We start from the raw sequence: 10,000 nt of genomic DNA, 5'->3' as shown, positions 1-10,000 counted from the left end.
ATTCTGTTCCTATGTGATAAACCCATTCACCTGTACTCTCTGACCTTTCCTTATTCTGTTCCTATGTGATAAACCCATTCACCTGTACTCTCTGACCTTTCCTTATTCTGTTCCTATGTGATAAACCCTTTCACCTGTACTCTCTGACCTTTCCTTATTCTGTTCCTATGTGATAAACCCTTTCACCTGTACTCTCTGACCTTTCCTTATTCTGTTCCTATGTGATAAACCCATTCACCTGTACTTGGTCGCTCCCTCTTAACAAACGGACAGTGTCACATCTACCCTTATTCTGTCATCTACTCTCTGACCTTTCCTTATTCTGTCATCTACTCTCTGACCTTTCCTTATTCTGGCATCTACTCTCTGACCTTTCCTTATTCTGTCATCTACTCTCTGACCTTTCCTTATTCTGTCATCTACTCTCTGACCTTTCCTTATTCTGTCATCTACTCTCTGACCTTTCCTTATTCTGACATCTACTCTCTGACCTTTCCTTATTCTGACATCTACTCTCTGACCTTTCCTTATTCTGTCATCTACTCTCTGACCTTTCCTTATTCTGTCATCTACTCTCTGACCTTTCCTTATTCTGACATCTACTCTCTGACCTTTCCTTATTCTGACATCTACTCTCTGACCTTTCCTTATTCTGTCATCTACTCTCTGACCTTTCCTTATTCTGTCATCTACTCTCTGACCTTTCCTTATTCTGTCATCTACTCTCTGACCTTTCCTTATTCTGTCATCTACTCTCTGACCTTTCCTTATTCTGACATCTACTCTCTGACCTTTCCTTATTCTGACATCTACTCTCTGACCTTTCCTTATTCTGTCATCTACTCTCTGACCTTTCCTTATTCTGTCATCTACTCTTTTACCTTCCCTTATTCTGTCATCTACTCTCTGACCTTTCCTTATTCTGTCATCTACTCTCTGACCTTTCCTTATTCTGACATCTACTCTCTGACCTTTCCTTATTCTGTCATCTACTCTCTGACCTTTCCTTATTCTGTCATCTACTCTCTGACCTTTCCTTATTCTGACATCTACTCTCTGACCTTTCCTTATTCTGACATCTACTCTCTGACCTTTCCTTATTCTGTCATCTACTCTTTTACCTTCCCTTATTCTGTCATCTACTTTCTGACCTTTCCTTATTCTGACATCTACTCTCTGATCTTTCCTTATTATGTAATCTACTCTCTGACCTTTCCTTATTCTGTCATCTACTCTCTGACCTTTCCTTATTCTGTCATCTACTCTGTGACCTTTCCTTATTATGTAATCTACTCTCTGACCTTTCCTTATTCTGTCATCTACTCTCTGACCTTTCCTTATTCTGTCATCTACTCTCTGACCTTTCCTTATTCTGTCATCTACTCTGTAACCTTTCCTTATTCTGTCATCTACTCACTGACCTTTCCTTATTCTGTCATCTACTCTCTGACCTTTCCTTATTATGTAATCTACTCTGTGACCTTTCCTTATTCTGTCATCTACTCGCTGACCTTTCTCTGACCTTTCCTTATTCTGTCATCTACTCTCTGACCTTTCCTTATTCTGTCATCTACTCTCTGACCTTTCCTTATTCTGTCATCTACTCTGTGACCTTTCCTTATTCTGTCATCTACTCTGTGACCTTTCCTTATTCTGTCATCTACTCTCTGACCTTTCCTTATTCTGTCATCTACTATCTGACCTTTCCTTATTCTGTCATCTACTCTCTGACCTTCCCTTATTCTGTCATCTACTCTCTTACCTTTTCTTTTGTACTCATATAACACTTATTATATGATTGGTTGATAGCAAGGAGTACCACCCGCATTCTCCGGGTAATAATAATAATAATAATAATTAGCCATTTAGCGTTCCATTAGATTTATCAATGTTTATCCACTGTCCCACAGCCCAGCCAGTCAATTTATAAACTTAATCTCCCCTTGAAAAAAGCATATAGACAATATTTCCCCATGCTACTAGGCTAGCAGTTGGTTTGCACCAGTTGGGGTTTGTTTAAACCTTGCTGTCTGCCTCTCCAACCTGTGGCTGTCTGCCTCTCCAACCTGTGGCTGTCTGCCTCTCCAACCTGTGGCTGTCTGCCTCTCCAACCTGTTGCTGTCTGCCTCTCCAACCTGTGGCTGTCTGCCTCTCCAACCTGTGGCTGTCTGCCTCTCCAACCTGTGGCTGTCTGCCTCTCCAACCTGTGGCTGTCTGCCTCTCCAACCTGTGGCTGTCTGCCTCTCCAACCTGTGGCTGTCTGCCTCTCCAACCTGTGGCTGTCTGCCTCTCCAACCTGTGGCTGTCTGCCTCTCCAACCTGTGGAACAATGTTGCAGTTTTTTTTGTTTTTTTTTGCGATCTCCACCGTGCCAATGCGTATGAACGTGACAAGACTGACACCTTCTCTGAGCCAGGAGAATTCATTTATCAGGATCATTATAATGACATATCAGACGAAATGGCTATGGAAACTATGGTAAAACAGGTCTACAGTAAACATGTTGTCCCCCATGAATGAGGCAACGCTCATCCTTTTCATCAACTAGTGATAATTATTCCAACGTATGAGAGAGAGAATTATTATTATTATTTTTTTTAACTGCTGGAAATTAAAAGTTGATAGATGACTATGTTAGAGAATGGACTATACTGCTTGATAGGGAGATGCATTGATATAAAACAGAATATAAAACAGGATATGTACAGACTAGGGACATTTATACTGATAGTAGTCTTGCTGGACTATACTGATAGAAACATAATGGTTGATGTTAATTAATTGACTGTGAAATATTTACGTTGATCCGTTGTTGTCTATCATTAATAATAATATGCCATTTAGCAGACGCTTTTATCCAAAGCGACTTACAGTCATGTGTGCATACATTTTTGTGTATGGGCGGTCCCGGGGATCGAACCCACTACCCTGGCGTTACAAGCGCCGTGCTCTACCAGCTGAGCTACAGAGGACCACACAGCGCCAATTCAAGAGATGTGGAAAGACATTTCATTTGTAAGTACCAACATTATTGAAATGGACTTCGTCGGGAGAGGTTGTGTTTTTCTCTAGCAGGAGGTAAGCTTGGCTTCTCATATGGTGTTGAGTAAAGCTTAAACCATGTATTTAGATCGTAGGTAGGTAGTTTATTTAGGTAGTTATTGTAGGTTTCCGTAGGCAATTATTGTAGGTAGTATTGTTTACGTATTGTTTAAGTATTGTTACGGTGGAGCCCGGCGAAGCACGAGGCTAGCTAGCTAGCGGGTAGCTACTGGTAACGTTTATTGGTTATTATCTGTTTAGTGCAATGGTGGAGAGTGGTTTCCAATGTTAATGTGCTGGCTAATGTGCTAGCTAGCTAGCCAACGTTTAATTTTTTTGCTGCGTTATGAAAGGAACTTGACACGGACATGAATGATCTGTTTTGTGTGTTAACACACTCTTGGTATGCTAGCTAGCTAGCGGGTAGCTACTGGTAACGTTTATTGGTAATTATCTGTTTAGTGCAACGGTGGAGAGTTGTTTCCAATGTTAATGTGCTAGCTAACCAACGCTTAATTTTTTGCTGCGTTACGAAAGAAACTAGACACGGACATGAATTATCTGTTTAGTGTGTTAACACACTCTTGGTGGTTTGTTGTAACCAAGTATTGGTGCTAAACTGTGTGTTATTGGATGCTAGCATGCTAGTTAGCTATGGCGTCATAGCTAGGCATCGTGGGCTGTTGTGGTTAGTTACTGTGGGTTGGCATTGTTGTTCGGCGGTGCCGGGGGTAGCACGAAGCTAGCTAGCTAGCTAGCCGTTCTTCAAACAAGGTCAACACAGTGGCCATTGCTAGCTAGCCAACAGACACGGACACGAATTATCTGCTTAGTGTGTTAACACACTATTGGTGGTTTGTTGTGACCAAGTGTTGGCGCTAAACTGTGTGTTTTTGGATGCAAGTGTTGGTGCTAAACTGTGTGTTTTTGGATGCTAGCATGCTAGTTAGCTATGGTGTCATAGTTAGCTAGCTGAATAAAGTGGGTTGAGTCTATTCCTTTAAACATTGAACCGCTGTGGTTCACAACAATTCTGATTTCTAAAGGTGGAAGTTGGTAGAGTTTTTGTTCGGGTGGTTCAGTGAAACAATTATAGTTGTTAGAAGTAGAAGTTTTTGGTGAGGTAGGCCCTGTTCTCTACTGTCCCAGATGTTTAGTTAATTTCATTCCGATCTCCTCTGCATTATTGTAGCCATTTGCTACAGCCTGTCAACTATGCCTCTGCCTATCCCTGTTCTCTCCTCTCTGCACAGGCTACACAAACGCCCCACACCGCGTGGCTGCTGCCTCTCTAACCTGGTGGTCCCTGCACGCACCCCACACCTGGAGTTCCAGGTCTCAGGCAGCCTCTGGAACTGCCGTTCTGCTGCCAACAAAGCTGACTTCATCCCAGCCTATGCTAATCTCCAGTCCCTCGACTTCCTGGCGCTGACGGAAACATGGATTACCACTGAAAACACTGCTACTCCTACTGCTCTCTCCTCGTCTGACCATGTGTTCTCGCATACCCCGAGAGCATCTGGTCAGAGGGGTGGTGGCACAGGAATCCTCATCTCTCCCAAGTGGACATTCTCAATTTTTCCCCTAACCCATCTGTCTATCTCCTCATTTGAATTCCATGCTGTCACAGTCACTAGCCCATTTAAGCTTAATATCCTTGTCATCTATCGCCCTCCAGGTTCCCTTGGAGAGTTCATCAATGAGCTTGACGCCTTGATAAGTTCCTTTCCTGAGGATGGCTCACCCCTCACAGTTTTGGGGGATTTCAACCTCCCTATGTCCACATTTGACTCATTTCTCTCTGCCTCCTTCTTTCCACTTCTCTCCTCTTTTGACCTCACCCTCTCACCGTCCCCCTACTCACAAGGCAGGCAATACGCTTGACCTCATCTTTACTAGATGCTGCTCCTCTACTAATCTCACTGCAACTCCCCTCCATGTCTCCGACCACTACTTTGTTTCCTTTTCTCTCTCGCTCTCCTCCCACACTACTCACTCTGCCCCTACACAGATGGTAATGCGCCGCCGCAACCTTCGCTCTCTCTCTCTCCCACTACTCTCTCCTCTTCCATCCTATCATCTCTTCCCTCTGCTCAATCCTTTTCCCTCCAATCTCCTGATTCTGCCTCCTCAACCCTCCTCTCCTCCCTTTCTGCATCCTTTGACTCTCTGTGTCCCCTATCCTCCCGGCCGGCTTGGTCCTCCCCTCCAGCTCCGTGGCTTGATGACTCATTGCGAGCTCACAGAACAGAGCTCCGGGCAGCGGAGCGGAAATGGAAGAAAACTAAACTCCCTGCCGACCTGGCATCTTTTCACTCCCTCCTCTCTACATTTTCTTCATCTGTTTCTGCTGCTAAGGCCACTTTCTACCACTCTAAATTCCAAGCATCTACCTCTAACCCTAGGAAGCTCTTTGCCACATTTTCCTCCCTCCTGAATCCCCCCCCGCCCCCCCCTCCTCTCTCTGTGGATGACTTCGTCAACCACTTTGAAAAGAAGGTTGACGACATTCGATCCTCGTTTGTTAAGTCTAATGACACTGCTGGTCCTACTCACACTGCCCTACCCTATGCTTTGACTTCTTTCTCCCCTCTCTCTCCAGATAAAATCCTGCGACTTGTGACTGCAGGCCGCCCAACAACCTGCCCGCTTGATCCCATCCCCTCCTCTCTTCTCCAGACCATCTCCGGTGACCTTCTCCCCTACCTCACCTCGCTGATCAACTCATCCTTGACCGCTGGCCATGTCCCTTCCGTCTTCAAGAGAGCGAGAGTTGCTCCCCTTCTCAAGAAACCAACACTCGATCCCACTGATGTCAACAACTACAGACCAGTATCCCTTCTTTCTTTTCTTTCCAAAACTATTGAGCGTGCCGTCTTTAGCCAACTCTCTTGCTATCTCTCTCAGAATGACCTTCTTGATCCAAACCAGTCAGGTTTCAGGACTGGTCATTCAACTGAGACTGCTCTTCTCTGTGTCACGGAGGCTCTCCGCACTGCTAAAGCTAACTCTCTCTCCTCTGCTCTTGTCCTTCTAGACCTGTCTGCTGCCTTTGATACTGTGAACCATCAGATCCTCCTCTCCACCCTCTCCGAGCTGGGCATCTCCGGCGCGGCTCACTCCTGGATTGCGTCCTACCTGACCGGTCGCTCCTACCAAGTGGCGTGGCGAGAAGCTGTCTCCGCACCACGTGCTCTCACCACTGGTGTCCCCCAGGGCTCAGTTCTAGGCCCTCTCCTTTTCTCCCTATACACCAAGTCACTTGGCTCTGTCATATCCTCACATGGCCTCTCCTATCATTGCTACGCTGACGATACACAACTAATCTTCTCCTTTCCCCCTTCTGATAACCAGGTGGCGAATCGCATCTCTGCATGTCTGGCAGACATATCAGTATGGATGACGGATCACCACCTCAAGCTGAACCCTGGCAAGACGGAGCTGCTCTTCCTCCCGGGGAAGGACTGCCCGTTCCATGATCTCGCCATCACGGTTGACAACTCCGCTGTGTCCTCCTCCCAGAGTGCGAAGAGCCTAGGCGTGACCCTGGACAACACCCTGTCGTTCTCCGCCAACATCAAGGCGGTGACCCGCTCCTGCAGGTTCATGCTCTACAACATTCGGAGAGTACGACCCTGCCTTACACAGGAAGCGGCACAGGTCCTAATCCAGGCACTTGTCATCTCCCGTCTGGACTACTGCAACTCGCTGTTGGCTGGCCTCCCTGCCTGTGCCATTAAACCCCTACAACTCATCCAGAATGCCGCAGCCCGTCTGGTGTTCAACCTTCCCAAGTTCTCTCACGTCACCCCCTCCTCCGCACACTCCACTGGCTTCCAGTTGAAGCTCGCATCCGCTACAAGACCATGGTGCTTGCCTATGGAGCAGTGAGGGGAACGGCACCTCTGTACCTTCGGGTTCTGATCAGTCCCTACACCCAAACGAGGGCATTGCGTTCATCCACCTCTGGCCTGCTGGCTCCCTTCCTCTGCGGAAGCATAGTTCCCGCTCAGCCCAGTCAAAACTGTTCGCTGCTCTGGCACCCCAATGGTGGAACAAGCTCCCTCACGACGCCAGGACAGCAGAGTCACTCACCACCTTCCGGAGACATTTGAAACCCCACCTCTTTAAGGAATACCTGGGATAGGATAAAGTAATCCTTCTACCCCCCCCAAAAAAATTGTAAAGTGGTTATCCCACTGGCTATAGGGTGAACGCACCAATTGGTGAGTCGCTCTGGATAAGAGCGTCTGCTAAATGACGTAAATGTGCCCTTGAGCAAGGCACTTAACCCTAATTGCTCCTGTAAGTCGCTCTGGATAAGAGCGTCTGCTAAATGACTAAAATGTAAATGTAAATTATATAGGTTGTTATGGGAAACTTACATGACTGTAGATCAAACGGGGCAGGAGATATGCTTGTTCAAAAGTTTACAATTTCAGTTGATTACTACAGCATCCCCTTTTGGCCAATCAGTGTAATTTTGTAAATGCCGGATCTCTATGGCAAGAGGCATCATTCATCCAAGTTTCGTCAAAATCGGGCCAGTGCTGTCTGAGATATTGCGTGTGACGAACATACTAACGTACGGAGACAGATCCACAGTCCCCTCCCGATTTCCTTGCAAGGGACAACAAATGAAAGTGCACATAGTTTGCTGTCATTTCAGCCGCTTGACGCGATTGTCTGTTAGCTTTAGTTGGCGAGCTAGCTATGCCAATGATTTGTTTAGCATAGCAACCATAGAATGGATCGAATGAACAACCAGAATCTCAGAACTAACGACTGGTTTCGCCCGGACTATTTTGTCTGGTGGAAGGATGAAAAACAAATGTTTTACTCAATATAATAATGTTTTTAATGAAAACATGTCGTCAATCTTTTATTTAATATGTTGGCAACTGTTTTATAAAAGCAATAAGGCCCTGGAACCCGGGAATTACAGAGAATAAAACCCTCCTAAGGGCTGTTTCCTTTGGCTTCGCCCCGGGCCTTAGAACAACCCTTAGCCGGGAGTTATCACATGATAATGTGCAGGTTCTCATGCCTTATTACTTAACTAGCTAACACTTCTCACCCCTTCCTACCGCTTAAAAGAGAAAAAAAGAGAGCTGTATGGTTGATTATTATTAGTCCCAGCTGTCATCTCTATATCTCTATCTTCTTCTCTCAGAACTTTAGCTACTCTCTTATTGATCCCAGGTTCTGAACGTTAATCTGTCTGTTTCATCTCTATCTGCCCGGCTTTCCTCTAAGATGACATTTCTCTTTTAACGTATCATCATCAGACAGAGTGGCAGGAACAGAACTAGTAAAATAACACCCTTTGGGACTTGGTCAACAGTAGTGCACTATAAAGGGAATAGGGTACCATTTGGGACACAAGAACAAATCGTCATCAGACAGAGTCAGGAAGGATCAGAAGGCTCCAGCTGTGCTGTCTGATTTACACCTCAGGTCAGACTGGCCAGGGAGTAAACCTTTAGCCCTCTCCTTCTGATGGCTGGCTCTAACTCTGACTCTGGCTCTAACTCTGGCTCTGGCTCTGGCTCTGGCTCTGACTCTGGCTCTGGCTCTGGCTCTGGCTCTGGCTCTGGCTCTGGCTCTGGCTCTAACTCTGACTCTAACTCTGACTCTGACTCTAACTCGAACCCTCTCCTTCTAATGGCTGGCTCTAACTCTGACTCTAACTCTGACTCTGACTCTGACTCTAACCCTCTCCTTCTAATGGCTGACTCTAACTCTGACTCTGACTCTGGCTCTGGCTCTGACTCTGACTCTGACTCTGGCTCTGGCTCTAACTCTGACTCTAACTCTGACTCTAACTCGAACCCTCTCCTTCTAATGGCTGGCTCTAACTCTAACTCTGACTCTGACTCTGACTCTAACTCTGACTCTAACCCTCTCCTTCTAATAGCTGGCTCTAACTCTAACTCTGACTCTGACTCTGACTCTGACTCTGACCCTCTCCTTCTAATAGCTGGCTCTAACTCTAACTCTGACTCTGACTCTAACCCTCTCCTTCTAATAGCTGGCTCTAACTCTAACCCTCAGCATTGATTAGTAGATCAGTCCATTAGGAGCTGGTCCTCAGAGGCCTGACACATATATACACAGACCAGCGCGGCAGGTTGTATTTCCAGCCTGATCACTAGAAATAGACAGCAATTTCGGACGTTTGAAAAGGTCCTGAGAACGTCGATATATACTTTCCTCGGCGCTCACATTTTTATTTTTTATTTTTTACAAATGATTGCACAGCACTGTGCGCGAACTTCTGATGCTCGGAGCCAAAGCTCACTGCTTAGACCACTGTGCCACTGCAGTTCACATTGCTCTAGCAAGCATTGTGAACTGAATATTTGATGATAGTTGATGGAAACAGTGCGTTGTTTTGAATTATTGTGTTTTAAGCCTTCCCCAAACCATAGCCCTAACCTTAACCACTCTGAATTAATACCTAAACTTAACCCTTTTAGTTTTTTCTGTTTTAACCCTGTAACCACACGGAATTAACCTTGTAACCACACGGAATTAACCCTGTAACCACACGGAATTAACCTTGTAACCACATGGAATTAACCCTGTAACCACACGGAATTAACCCTGTAACCACACGGAATTAACCCTGTAACCACACGGAATTAACCCTGTAACCACACGGAATTAACCTTGTAACCACACGGAATTAACCCCTGTAACCACACGGAATTAACCCTGTAACCACACGGAATTAACCCTGTAACCACACGGAATTAACCCTGTAACCACACGGAATTAACCCTGTAACCACACGGAATTAACCTTGTAACCACACGGAATTAACCCTGTAACCACACGGAATTAACCTTGTAACCACACGGAATTAACCCTGTAACCACACGGAATTAACCCTGTAACCACACGGAATTAACCTTGTAACCACACGGAATTAACCCTGTAACCACACGGAATTAAC

At 45.8% G+C, this 10,000-nt stretch overlaps 1 protein-coding gene across 1 annotated transcript in view; it reads right to left on the bottom strand.

Moving 5' to 3' along the window:
• Positions 1-10,000, bottom strand: part of LOC121546369 (multiple epidermal growth factor-like domains protein 11) — a 245,795-nt gene that overhangs the window by 180,479 nt on the left and 55,316 nt on the right. The gene's annotated exons all lie outside the window — the stretch shown is intronic.

The sequence above is a fragment of the Coregonus clupeaformis genome, chromosome 15 (genome assembly GCF_020615455.1).
Source record: "Coregonus clupeaformis isolate EN_2021a chromosome 15, ASM2061545v1, whole genome shotgun sequence".
Classification (NCBI taxonomy): Eukaryota; Metazoa; Chordata; class Actinopteri; order Salmoniformes; family Salmonidae; genus Coregonus; species Coregonus clupeaformis.
The sequence above is the reverse complement of the archived record's forward strand: the minus strand, read 5'-3'. Positions and strand labels throughout refer to the sequence as shown.